The 12,703-nt window shown below is 59.9% G+C and overlaps 1 protein-coding gene across 14 annotated transcripts in view; it reads left to right on the top strand.

Moving 5' to 3' along the window:
• Positions 1-311: 311 nt before the first annotated feature.
• TSNARE1 (t-SNARE domain containing 1) overlaps positions 312-12,703 on the top strand; it is a 146,594-nt gene continuing 134,202 nt past the window's right edge. For 12 of the 14 annotated variants that reach the window (XR_013351973.1, XR_013351972.1, XR_013351971.1 and 9 more), the window contains exon 1: positions 312-378. The gene's annotated coding sequence lies outside the window, so the exon portion shown is untranslated. Of the gene's footprint in view, positions 379-611; positions 882-12,703 lie in introns of those variants that run through there. The other 2 variants (XM_077847452.1, XM_077847458.1) reach the window with 2 other exon arrangements.

Below are 12,703 nucleotides of genomic sequence, written 5' to 3'. Positions count from 1 at the left end.
TGTCATCTCTCGGGGCTGGGGGGGCGCACTCCCCGGGGTCCCCGGGGCAGCCCTTGATCGACGCCCGCCAGGAGCGCCACTCTGGGAAACTTTGTGGCCCAGCCGGCCGCCGTCCCCGGCCGCTTCGGGTCGTCCGCGCGGGGCTGTCTGGGACTTGTAGTCCTCGGGCGCACGTCGTCCTGCGCGCGGCGCGGCTCGGGTGGCCATTGGCTGGCGCGAGGCGCCGGGGCCGATGGGACGGAGGCGGGGGGGCGACCTCGCGGCGTCAGCCCGGGGGCGGGAGGGGCGTCACGTGACGTTTGGGTCCCGGCTCCGCCCCCTGCACCGCCCCTGCCGCCGGGAGCCCGCGGAGCGCGCCCGCCAGCCACCCCGGCCCAGGTGAGGCGGCGCGGCCGGGCCGGCGGGGACAGGTGGATGCGGCCGGGAGGGCGCGCGGCCCGGGGGCGGGGCGGGGCGGGGGGCACGCGGGGCGCGGCGCGGCGCGGCGAGGGGGGACCTCCGCGGGTGGGGCCGACCCGGGAGGGGCGGGGCCTGGAGGGGGCGTGGCCTCCGGAGGGCGTGGCCGCCGCCTGGGGGCGGGGCGGGCGGCGGGCCGGGGGTGCCCTGGCTCCGCCCCCCGGGACGCGGGTGCGGGGGACCCACCTGAGGGCGCATGCGCTCCGCCCTGAGGCCTCGGGTCCCACTTGTGGGGTGCACGGGGCGGCGGGGAGCCCTGCGCCCTCGAGGCCGCCGCGTCCGCGCTCTTCTGGCCTCGTCCGCGTTTGCACCCGTGCTGAGCGGCCGCGGAGCTTGCAGGTGACCCTACGTGCCCCGGCCCCGTGGGGGGCTCGCGGCCCCCTGCTCCCGGGCCCGGCTCCGCGTGCGCCGTCCAGCGTGGTCAGGTATGGAGCGCCGCCCCATCGCAGGCGGTTCTGGGTCCGCCGCCGTCCCAGCTCCCCTGGCTCCCCTGCGCCCTCGCGTCCAGCCCTTCCCCCGGGGCCGGGGCCGGGGTCACCTGTTGCGGGCACTTGCAGCCGCTCGTGGGGACTGCCTTCTCTGGCCCCACTTTTGCGTCCGGCCCTGGCCGGCGCTGCACCTCTGTGGCGTGTGGGGTCCCGGGGAGGCAGGCGCCGGGAGTGGTCTTCAGCGTACCCCCCAGGGACACAGAGTTGGGGTGAGGATGCTGATGCAGCCCGTGCAGAGGTACCCAGCCTGTCCTGCGTCAGGTCCCCGGTAGAAACCTGCTGCGGCACATGCCTGCCCGGGGCAGTACAGGGTCAGGAGCCAAAGTGTGCTTGCAGGTGGCGGTAGGAGGCGGACAAATCCAAGGAGGCTTCCTGGAATCAGTGGAGCTTCAGCTGGGCCACCTCCGCACCTGTTCTCTGTTGGCCTGGCTGCCCTGACGGCATCCAGGCAAGTTGCTGTGCAGGTGAGGTCTGGTGCTCCCAGGCTCCCGGGCAGGCAGGCATCCTTAAGTCTCCTTCCCCAGCGGCCTGCTGCCTGCAGGGTGAGGGTCAGGTCTGGCTCCTGCATGTCCCTCCAGCCACGTCTTCCACGACTTGCTTCATGCCGTCGTCGTGTCAGAGGCCTTGTCTCTTGCACATCCCACGTCTCTCTTCATCAGCACAACAGCTAGGTCCTCTTGTTGTAATGGCCCTGTGTTCCGATGTGTCTTTTGGAACCTCTCCGTCCCTGTCCCTTGCCTCCCCTGCTTGAGTTTCACCCACATGCCTGTGGCCCTAGCGCCCGTGCCTTAGCTTGCCTTCTGTGATCATCCCGCACGTGACCGCGCAGGGCCCTCCGTCTTGGTCATCCCTGTACCTTGGGTGCCCAGCCCAGAGTCTAGAGAGCAGGTTTCCATGAAGGAGTAGGCGGTCGCTGTGAGACAGCAAAGAGAACACGGTGAGAGACGCATTGGGGCAGGCGGTTTGCTCAGGATGTGGGGAAGCTCGAAGCTGGGAGGTGGGATTTACCTTCCAGTTGGGGAGAGAAGACTCCAACTGTGACCAGGTGTGCCCTGAGCCACTAACGGCAAGGGCTAGATGCGTGCCTCGGGGTCCCAGAGCAGGAGGTCTTCCTAGGGTGTGGGATTTGAGCCGGGCCAGGTAGCACGGCGGGTGGGCATCCTGGGGATGGTGGTGCTCATCATACCTGCCGCACTCAGATGGCACTTTGGGTGCCAGGCTCTGGTTCTCAGCCGTGAGGCCCAGGGGCTCAGCTCATCCTTACAGGGAGCCCAGGTCAAGGGCCTGTCATCACCCCTGTGGTACAGGTGAAGAGACAGGTGCAGAAGAGGGAGCTTGTCCCCAAGTCGCTTCACTGCCAAGTCCTGAGAGATCATCCGTTCAGCCTTGGACACATGGTTGCTTTCAAGACTTGGGCATTTTGTCGCTCTGGCTCCTGTTTGTGGTGGGCGGGGAGCTGGTGATCGTTAGCATCTGGTTTGTGTGGTGTCCGTCTGACACTCACTCGGGCTCCGGAGGTGGGCCTCCTCCTGGATGCAGCGTTCTCTGCCGTGGCGCCCCTGCGCTGCCTGGCTCCCAGGTGGCCGCGCCTCTGTGCCACGTTCCGCCCTAAAGGGAACGGGAGCCCAAAGGGAGAGGAGCACACAGCGGGAGCCGGGGCCCCCACACGGCCGCCGGGGCCCCCACATGGCCGCACCTCTGCTTGGTCGCATGGATTCTTGCCTGTGCTCTGCGCCCTGCCTGACCACCTGTACCCCTTTTGGGTGCGTGAGGCGGGTGACGGGAATTACGGTTCCTGGTTCTGGGTGACGAATGTGGGGCTCAGAGGGGCCTCCTCCTGCACCCGAGCAGGGCCACTGTGCACTGCCACCCCCCCCCCCTGCCCCGGGGAGCCACGTGTCTGAACGCATGTCTGTGGCCCAGGCCGGAGCCAGGCAGTGCAGGTGGCTGTGCGCCGAGGGAGTGAGGTTGGATGGAGCTGACCTGAAGCGCGTTCTTACTGCACCACGCTGCCTGTCAGCGCCAGGGGAACCTCTTGTAGGAAAGGAGCTAGTTGTCTGCGCTGCTTCCTGGAGAAGGCAGGACTCGCCAGGGAGCCAGACCTGGTACCTGGCAGGTGCCCAAGCTGGCGGAGGCCACAGGGCCGGGGATGCCTCCTGGGGGCCTTTGGTTCAGTGCGCTCTCTGCGCTCCAGTCCTCAGATGCCCGCTGCAGCTGTGGAATTGTCCCCGTCAGCCTGAAGCCTGGTGAGGGGTAGGACGGCTGTGGGGTAAAGGTGACTGCACACTTGGCTTTAGACCACACCAGATGGAGCCCTGCCCTGTCTTTGGGTTCTGTGTGGGCTAGAGGGGGCCCCAGTAGGACTTGGGCTGGTTCGTGGGCTGCCTGGGTCCGTGTACGCAGGGACGCTGTGCTGGGCCAGGGGCCAGGTGCACAGGATCCTTGCACGCCCCGCCGCGGACTGTGCTCACGGCTGCCGCGTGAGGTGTGCAGCGTCCTGAAGGATTCTCAAAGGGCAGGCCTTGCACAGAGGTCAGGATGGGCGGTGAGCACGGGGGGCTGCCCCGAGTGTGTTCCTCGAGTCATCAGGGAGGCTCCCGTGTGCGCAGGACTGAGGTCACAGTGAGTGGTCAGCAGGGGGGTAGGGAGGGGCTCCCACTGTGGGTGGGAAGGGAGGGTGTGGGTGCGTATCTGGGAAGGGGTCCTGGGTGCTGGTGAGAGGGCTGAGCTGAATCTTGAAAACTGTGCATCAGCTGTGGCAGGGGGGTAATATGGAGTGGAAAGGAGGGGTTCCAGATGGGGGGACCTGAGGGACGGCCCAGCAGTTGCAGGGGTCCCCCCGGGTCAGTGTGACTGGGGCCCGGCTGGGAGGGCCTGGGAGGCTGATGGCCCGGGGTGCGGGGAGCCATGCTGAGGGTCACTGGGGGAGGACTAGGGAGGTGGGGGCCAGGGCCTGTGGGGGAGGCTGCCTCAGGCAGTGAGAGGCCTGCGCCCGGCCCGGGTCCCTGGGGTCTGGATCTCTTGGCCCCTTGGCGCAGTATCGTGTGGCTGGGTCCGTGGTGGCAGCAGTGCTGCGAGTCCCCACAGCAGAGCGAGTGCTGGCTGGGGACACCTGGGGCTTTCCAAGGACTGGGGTGGCAGGATGCTCCCGCTTTGGGAGAGAGAGCACCCTGCCTGAGGTGGACGCGGGAGGGCGGAGCCAGGTAGTCAGGATGACCCCACGAGCACCCAGCCTGGAGCTCTGGCCCAGCAAACCTTTATTATTGTCTTTAACTGGATCGATGGAAATGGTCTTATTTTCTGCCTCTGATTTCACCCGAGAGGGGGACGGGGCCCCGACTGCGTTGGCATCCTTTTGTGGGAACAGTGGCGTCCTGCAGACGTGGCCATGCAGCGTCTCCCCTGTGGCATCCTGAGTGATGGCGCTCATTAGCACGTCCCCAGCCTGCCCGTCTGGTCCTGCAGCCACTGGGCGGGGGCACCGGGCCCTCGGAGGGGCGGACACTGAAGCCAGGGGAGGGGTATCGGAGGGCGCGGGGAGGGCTCTGGGGTCAGAGGGTGCCCGAGAGGCAGCAGGGCCCCCTTTCGTGTGACCTTCGGGCTGGCCCCTGCTTTGGAGGATTTGCTCTGCCTGCCGACCAGGGCGTGGTGCAGGCTGCTATGGAGTAGGAGTGGTGGGAACTCGGGACAACTGGCCATTGTCACCGCAGCAGGGAGCGCTGCTGTGTGCCCGGCTGCTGCCGCGTTCCTTACGTCCTCACATCACACTCCCCGGGGCGGGTGGCTCATCCAGAGGCACAGGCCCGTAAGCGACCCATCAGGATTTGAACCCAGCCTGCTGGCTGCAGGGCCCGCCCACCCCTGAGCTGGCCCCCCTGTCCCACATTCCTGCCCTGCTGTTCCGAGGGGGGCCGACCCAGAGGGAGGCGCTTCGGTCCTGGCGGAGGCCCTGTGGTTAGAGGACAGTGTTAACGTTGCTGTGGTTGCGCGGAGAAAGACTCTGTCCTGGGCCTCTCCCCCGAATTGAGCTGCTGTCTAGCTCATTCCAAAGGAGAGCGGGGCTCTGAGAGCTTTGGGGACTTGGGACTCAGGGTATCAAAGTGCAGGACCGCCCACGGAACCTGGAGGCCAGGGAGCGCTGGACAGAAGGGGCTAGAATGAGCTCGCCGTGTGGCAGGAATCAGCGTTCTCAGGGCTTCAGGGCCTGGTGCCACTCTCGTCCGCGTGTTCACGTCTGTCCTCCTGTCTCCCCAGCCAGACCCTGGGTGTGGGCCGAGGGGTGCAGACTGGACCTGGTGTTTGGGGGCGCGGGGTGGTGGTGAAGGAGGAGGGTGGGCTGGCAGCTGGGGCAGATGGGGGGAGTGAAGGGCCAGTGGGGGGGGCACCAGGGGCCTGGGCAGAGCCAGCAGGGAGGAGGCAGGGGTGCAAACCTCCCTCCGGACCCAGCGACCTCTGGCCTCTGGCCGCCCTCCACTGAGATCCTGATTCATTCCAGCCACGTATTTGGAAAGGGGCCGTGTCTAAGCAGGTGGCCCAGCCCGGGTCTTCCCCTGCATTAGCATCACACAGCCGGGGCCTCCTTCCTGGGCTGGCTGCTGCTCCCCGCAGGCTCTTCGAGGCCGCTAATGAGGTCTGACCCCGCCCTCATCCCCGTCTCCCACAGGGAAGGTGCTAATGAGTGTGCTGGGGGTAGGGGTGAGGGGGGCAGTTAGGGCTGTGGTGGAGACAGGGGTCTAGAAAATCTTGGGTTGCAGGGTGGGGCTGGTCTGCAGCCCCCGACCCCCCTTCTCTGTTCCCCCTCAGGGTCGTGGCTCTTCCTGGTGCTTGTGGCACGGGCGTGGCCCTCTTCTGCTGAGAAGCCTGGGGCGCCTCCCCTCCCTTGGCTTTGGCGGCTCCTGGCCTGTGACCTGCTCACCTTTCCAGCCTGTGGTCGGCTGCCGAGCCCACCGTCGGGTGTCTGCCTGTGTGCGGGCGATGGCAGGTGCCAGCCTCACCCGGTGACCTCCTCCAGGTGTTGGAGCTCGGCCGAGTGCTGCCCTCTGGAAGCCTGCCTGTCCTGCCTCTGCTGCTTGCTTGAGCCCTTGGGGAGGGCAGGGCACGGGGAGAGGGGGGCTGCCTGGCTGGTTCCTCGCTGCGTCGGTGTTGGGCGCCCTGCACACTGCCCCGCAGTGTCTCTCCTGTGTCTCTCCTGTCTCCATGGCCCCAGGATGGGAAGCGCACGTGGTGGGTGCAGAGTTAACAGTGTGCAAGCGGGACCTCGCAGTTGGAAGGAGCTGTTAGGCAGCCGCAGTGCTGGTAGGGAGCTGCGAGGGGCTGAAAATGTGGGTGGGCCAGCCGTGAGCAGGTGCTTCGCGTGCTGCAAGAGCAGGAGACCACTGCTTGGGAGACTCACGGCTGCTGGGTGGGCTTCCAGAGCCGGGTAGCCCGGCCGCTGTGAGCAGACCAGCGTCGGGCAGGTGGGTGGCACGTGGGGAGTGCTGCCTCGACCCTGAGGGGCGTTGCTGCCTCGACCCTGAGGGGCATCGCTGCCACCTCGAGCTCCACGCGTGGGGTTTTAGAGCCGTTGAGCCGAGCAGGGCCGCGGGCCGGTCCTTTCTCTCCGACTGCGGGAGGTGACTGTGTCTTCCCGGGCCAGGAGCAAGCTCAGCAGAGCTGGGAGTGGAACCCGGTGTGGCCGGCCGTGAAATCCGGGCGCCGGGGAGGCTGGACCGTGGGGAGCTGTCCGAGCAGCAGCCTTGAGCTTGCTCATGGGGACCGGGATGGGGCTCTCGTCACCGATGTGGACCCCTTCCGTTTCCCAGAACAGCTCTGATGTCGTGTTTCACCTGCGCCTCGTGAGTGTTGTATTTGAGGAAGGGATCCTATAACCAGCCGTGGGTTTTAAAAAATAAAAATAAAAAAAAAATTCATTCATTTGAGCGCGTGCGCGAGCACAAGCAGGGAAGAGACTCGGAGGGAGAGGGAGCAGCAGACTCTGCTGAGCAGGGAGCTGGACTTGGGGCTCGATCCCAGGACCCTGGGATCATGGCCTGAGCTGAAGGCAGACTCCTAACGAACTGCCGCCCAGGTGTCGTCCCCGCGTGGTTCTGACGCTGGTACAGCCGTCGTTTCACACACTGGCGAGCCGGGCCGGAGCTGGCCTGCGCTGTGGGCTGCGGCCCTGCGTCCTCTGGTCTGACGGTATGTTGGGGCGCATTGCCCGCCTCTGCTGCCCCGCGGGAGGGGTTGGAGGCCATCGCAGGGCAGGCCCCACGGCAGCGGCGGGGTTCAGTCCGTGGGGCGGGAGGGCAGGTTGGCAGGGCTGAGGCTGGACAGCCAGGTGTACTCCCGGATGCCACAGGCGGGGTGGCGGTCCTGGGGGTCCAGGCTAGGTCTTGCCGCCGTAACAGGTGTGCCCCAAGTGTCGGGAGCCTGGGGCAACATACCTCCACTCGTGTCCTCCAGGGATCGGCCGGACTTGCTCAGGGCCGTCGGGAGTCCCGGGCTGCGGAGGGCCACGTCGGGAGAGTGTCAGAGGGGACGAACCCTGGGGTCTTGTCCTGGGAACCAAGTGCGGGGCTCAGAAGGCAGCCGGCTCGCTTCTGTTCACAGCTCGTTGGGCAGGAGTCGTCCCAGGGCGCCCCTCCAGGGGCCGGAGCGCAGTGCCGCCCCGCTACCCGAGGGAGGCCTATGCTCAGGCCGCCTGGCCAGGCAACCGTGGGCCTTTGGAGGGCCGCCCTTCATCCCTGGGCTGCCCCCCTCTTCCTCCTGGGATTCCCCCGTGTGCCGGGAGGTCGGGGCCCCGGGTGGCTCACCTGCCTTCTGGGCTCACGTTCCAGGAGGCAGGTGCTCGGGAAAGCGGACTGGGTTGAGTGTGGCCTCTGCTCAGTGACGTTGTGCGTGGAGATGGACCGCCTGGGGTCGTTTTGTACCATTCAGTTTTTTATTCCGTGACGGTGGTATGTTGCCCTGCCGCTGTCAGAGATCATTCTGAGCCCCCGTGTACCCTCCCCGTGACCGGGGTGCAGTCCCCATAGTTTCCATCACCCAGGGGACCCCTCACACCCCGGCCTGCTGCCCCCTGCCCCTTAACTCCTGGCGCCTGCTAGCCTGTCCCCCTGCTGTAACGTCATCTCTAGAATGTCACATGGACGGAACCCTGTGGCACGTCACGTCTGGGCACTGGCTTCGTCCTTCGGCGTGGCTCCTGGAGATTTCCCAGGGTCGCCACGCATACCGATAGCTTCTTTCTCTTTATTCCTGAGCCCTGTTCCGCGGTGTGGACGGACCACGGTGGAACTTACCCAGTGTCCTTGCGGCCTAGTGCTTTGAGGGGTTCATGTTGTTTGAGGGTAAAAACACGGGAAGTGTGCAGCTGGAAGTGACAGGCCCCCCCCCCCCCCCCCCGCCCCAGCTGGCCCGTCCCCAGCTCCACAGGTGACGCGACTGTTGGTGTCTTATGCATGTGTGTGCCAGGTGTGTGTGAACACCAGTGTTGGCCAGACACAAATTGTAGACTTTTATAGGTTTCCTGTGTCTTGAGCAAGTCACGTGATAACACGCGTGTGCCCTAGTTTGTATTTTGCCCCCCACTCAGTCAAATGTCCTGGGAGTCTTCCTGCATCGGTACAGAGAGCGTCTCCTTTTCTCTTCGACGGCCGTGGAATAGGTCACGTGGGGATGTGCAGGATCCATCCGGTGGTCCTGTGCTGATGGCAGGTTGGTGGCTTTCAGTCTCGGTCCGTCACAGAGCGAGCAGCCTGGAGCGTGTGTCACGTACCCGTGTAAGCGTCCGGCGTGCGTAGGTTGAGTGCTGTGAGCGCGGGTGCTGGCCCGAGGAGACACGCGCCCAAGTGCCTGCCTACGGAGGTGCGCGCGGTGGTCCCCCCGGGGGGGCTGAGGCGCCCGGCACCCCCCCACCCGTGCCGGCGGAGCTCACGCTTCCCATAGGGACGCATCTGGATTCCCTTTATTAGGAGTGAGTTTGGTATCTTTTTATATATCAAAGTGTCATTTGTATTTTCTTTGTGAACTTTCTGTTCCTTTGTTCATTTTTTACGGACGGCGTTGTTGATCTTTTTCCTGCGGATCATGGAAATTAGCTCTTTGAGTGTCAGATGAATTAGGTCATTTGCCTTCTGCTTTGGTTATTGTTTGTGCTTTGCCACGTGGAAGCTCTTGTGTAGTTGGATTCATCAACCTTTCTCTCCTGGTTGTGGAGCTTGAGTTGCAGGGAACAAGGGTTGCTTTTCCTCACGTTAAAAAAGATCCCGTGTTGTCTTCCGCTGTTCACTACTGTACTTGTAGAGCTTTCCCTCACGCGTCTCTTACCGTGATGTGTGGCGTGAGGTAGGGGTCTGGCTCTTGCCCCGTGTTTTACCAGTAGTCCTGTCCAAGCGCCGACATGATCAATCCCCCCCCGCCCCGTTTTAAGTTCTAGCTTAATCATGTTGTACATTCCCTTCTGTATTCAGATTTTTGTAAATGTATTTTTTTTTTTTATGATAAGAACGCTCGGCATGAGGTCTACTGCCTTAAGTCAAAGTGTACAGTACGGCGTTGCCGACTGGAGGTGCAGTGTTGTGTAGCACGTGTCTTGACCTGGTTCATGTCGCTTGACTGAAGCTTGATGCCCACTGATGAGCAGCTCCCCGCGTCCCCCTCCCCTCAGCCCCTGCCGCCATGCCACTCTTGACCCTATTTTAGATGAGTCACGTCACTGGTCGTGCAGTGTGTGTGTCCTTCTGTGACTGGCTTATTTCACTGAGCATATGCCCTCAAGGCTCACCCATGTTGTGGCACAAGTTGCAGGATTTCCTTCCTTTTAGAGGCCGAATAATATTCCGTGGCGTGGAGGTGCCACGTTGTTTTTGTCCATTCACCCGTTGATGGACATTTAGGTTGTTTCTGGATCTTTGGTTGTTTCTGGAGCAGTTGTAGCTCTTGTGACTGATGCTGCAGTGAGCAGAGGAATGCTACGATCTCTTTGAGATCCTGATTTCAGTTCTTTTGGATAAATACTGAGAAGTGGGGTTGCTGGATCATATGGTAGCTCTATTTTTAATTTTTTGAGGAACTTCCTTACTGTTTTGCATAATGGCCGTGCCATTTTGCATTAGCAGCATGCAAAGGTTCCAATTTCTCCACATCCTTTCCAATGCTTGTTAGGTTTTTTTTTTTTTTTTTTTTTTTTTTTTTTTTTTTTTTTTTTTTGTAATTGTCATGCAGACAGATGTGAGGCGGTATCTCATATTGGTTTTGGTTTGCATTTCCCCGATGATTAGTGATGTTGAACATTTTCCCCATATACTTGTGGACCATTTGTCTCTTGGAGAAATGTCTGTTCGAGTCCTCAGCCTTTTTTATAATTGTGTTATATTATTATTATTTACCATTGTAGCAGTTCCTTTTATGTTTTGGAGGTAGATCCCTTACCACATCTGTGGTTTGCACACATTTCCTCCCGTTCCTTACGAGCCTTTCGCTCTGGCGATTGTTTCCTTGGCTTTGCAAAAGGCTTTTGGTTTGATGTCGTTTTTGTTGTCTTGTGCTGCATAAAGTCATTGCCAAGGCCAACGTCAGAGTCTTCTCCCTGAGGTTTTCTTCTAGGAGTTTTACAGTTTGGGTCTTGCAAACATTTGGGTATTTTATTTTGAGTTGATCTTGTGCACGGTGTAAGATTGGCTCCAATTTCATTATTTCCATGTGCATCTTCGGTTGTCCCAGCACCATTTGCTGAAGAGGCTGTCCTCTCCCCCTATGTGTTTGTGGCACCCCCGTTGAAGATGAGTTGACCGTCTATGTGCGGGTTTACTCCTGGGATCTCTGTTCTGTTGTGTTGGTCTGTATGTCAGTCTTCACTCCAGTAGCGTATGGTTTTAATTATGGTAGTTTTATGCTATATTTTGAAGTCAAGATGTGTGATGCCTCCAACTATTTTGTTCTTTCTTGAGACTGACTATATTTGTTCTCTATAAGCTGTTCCCATCGCCTCTGAGCAGTTGTAGCCACTATTTTAATTATTAACCCCTTAGATGATGTTTTTACTAAAACATCTCAAAGAACTTATTGCTTGTTTTGTCGTAATTTGGGGGGGACTATTCTAGATTGTTTATCCTTACCTATGGACTTTGAATTAGCTAGTCTATTCTTTACCCAGTTCTTCCACCAAATACATATACACATACTTAGAACCCCCAGACCGGATTGGTTTTGGGTTGCAATTGTGTGAAAGCTGTCCCTTGACAGGGGAGAGGCGACATCCCTGTGATCCGAGACTTCTGTTCAAGCCAGGGTTCATCTTCCCACTCGTTTTGGTCCCTTTTGCGTTCTTCTCCAGTATTGCCACACTTTCTTTGTTGCTGGGAAGTTTTGGCTTTCCAAGTGTTCCTGTGAGGGGTCTTGCCTGTCCTCTGTCTCGTGAGCGTGTGCCGAAACTGCTGGTTGCCGTGTAGCACTCTGTCCCCCTCTGCCTTACTGAGTTGCCTTGTTCGGTTGGTTCTTGTGGGCTCCCCAGGCCTCCCGTGGTAGCCAGCAGTGACACTGAACCTTCCCCTTCCAGGTTTTATACTCCAGGTTCTGCGTCTTACGCAGTTGTGTGGGCTGGTTCCCTCCGTGGAGCGGTGACTCACCGTGGTTGCAGTGGGCGCCTGTTGGGTGCTGCTCTTGCTGTTTTCTCATCAAGCAGGTGCGCCTTTTGGGCCGGGATACATATATTTCATGTGCCCGCAAGAACCTGTCCTTCCTCTTGTTGAGTGTTTTATTTTTTTAAAGCAAAAATCACTGCTGCAATTAGTTCCCTTTTGAAAAATCTTCTGTGAGGGGTGACTCAGTAGGTTAATCGTCTGACTCCTGATGACAGCTCATGTCTTGATCTCAGGGTTGTGAGTTCGAGCCCCGTGTTGGGATCCATGCTGGGTGTGGATCCTACTAAAAAAAAAAAAAATCATCTGTGGGATGATCCTAGGACTTCTCTTGGATACACAAATATGAGGCCTTCTACTGATGGAGTTGCTGATGGTGAGGTATTTTTGGATTCCTTGAATGTACTTCATGTGGTCTGATTGGAATTCTTGTAAGGGGCTGCCGGACACTTGTAGCTCATGTTTTTTATTTTAATTTTTAAAAAATATTTTTATTTTAGAGAGAGAGAGAGAGAGAGAGACACCAAGTGCCCATGCATGGGCAGGGGTGCAGGTGGAGGGAGAGGGAGAGGCAGGCTCCTGGTTGAGCAGGGAGCCCAACACAGGACTTGATCCCACTGGGATCATGACCTGAGTTGAGGGCAGATGCTTTACTGATGGAGCCCACCCCGCTGGCACCCTGTTGCTCTTGTTTAATTTAGCGCCTGTGTTTTGCTCTTTACGAGTGAGGTTGAGCTGTAATTTTTTTCTGGTGTGTGTGTACCTTTTCACCTTTTCCAGGGTTTGAGATCAGGGCTACACTTGCTTCATAGAAGTAACTTAGAAATCTTCTATGTTCCAAGAACCATTTTCCCCCTTTATTTGCAGAAATTCAGCCATGTCTTTCTCTACTCAGTTTTGATGTTCTTTGCACTGGTTGCTTTTACAAAAGAACAGTTTTACAGCACTGCATTCCTGGTCTTTATTATTTTTTTTTAAAGATTTTATTTATTTATTCATGAGAGACACACACAGAGAGAGAGAGAGAGGCCGAGACACAGGCAGAGGGAGAAGCAGGCTCCATGCAGGGAGCCCCATGTGGGACTCAATCCCAGGACCCTGGGGTCATGCCCTGGGCTGAAGGCAGGCGCTCAGCCC

This window comes from Canis aureus, chromosome 14, assembly GCF_053574225.1.
Source record: "Canis aureus isolate CA01 chromosome 14, VMU_Caureus_v.1.0, whole genome shotgun sequence".
In the NCBI taxonomy this organism is placed as follows: Eukaryota; Metazoa; Chordata; class Mammalia; order Carnivora; family Canidae; genus Canis; species Canis aureus.
The sequence above is the reverse complement of the archived record's forward strand: the minus strand, read 5'-3'. Positions and strand labels throughout refer to the sequence as shown.